Source organism: Triticum dicoccoides, chromosome 3B (assembly GCF_002162155.2).
Source record: "Triticum dicoccoides isolate Atlit2015 ecotype Zavitan chromosome 3B, WEW_v2.0, whole genome shotgun sequence".
NCBI classification, from domain to species: Eukaryota; Viridiplantae; Streptophyta; class Magnoliopsida; order Poales; family Poaceae; genus Triticum; species Triticum dicoccoides.
In genome coordinates, this window is record NC_041385.1 from 845567452 (window position 1) to 845568343 (window position 892).

Genomic DNA, 892 nt, shown 5'->3' on the forward strand with positions numbered 1-892 from the left:
CCTTAAAGGAGGGTCCATAGTCAAGTTCCCATATCTCCTCTATGTAACCATAATATGTGACCTTTTGCCCATTCTCGGTTGCTGCATCAAAGCGGACACCACTGTTTTGGTTGGTGCTCTTTTTATCTTGGGCGATCGTGTAAAATGTATTCCCATTTATCTCGTACCCTTGGAAAGTCGTTATAGTCGAAGATGGTGTCTTGGCCAACATGTACAGCTGATCTACAACATCATTGTCATTCATTAAATGTTTTCTCAACCAACTGCCGAAAGTCTCCATGTGGGCCTTCCTAATCCAGGATTCAGGCTTCCCCGGGTTGTCCGAGCGTAAAATATTCTTGTGTTTCTCAAAGTACGGAGCCACCAAGCTGGAATTGGTCAGTACAGTGTGGTGTGCTTCAGTCAGAGAATGGCCGTCCATACATGTCGTTGATTTCCTTCCGATTGTGCCTTTTCCACTTAGTCTCCCCTCGTGCCGCGATCGAGGAAGACCAATCGGCTTAAGGTCAGGAACAAAGTCAACACAAAACTCAATTACCTCCTCATTTCCATAGCCCTTGGCGATGCTTCCTTCTGGCCTAGCACGGTTACGAACATATTTCTTTAATACTCCCATGAACCTCTCGAAGGGGAACATATTGTCTAGAAATACAGGACCGAGAATGAAAATCTCTTCGACTAGGTGAACCAAGAGGTGCGTCATAATATTGAAGAAGGATGGCGGGAACACCAACTCGAAACTGACAAGACATTGGATCACATCGTTCTGTAACCGTGGTAGATCTTCTGGATTGATTACCTTCTGAGAGATTGCATTGAGGAATGCACATAGCTTCACAATGGCTACTCGAAAATTTTCCAGCAGGAGCCCCCTCAAAGCAATCGGAAGCAA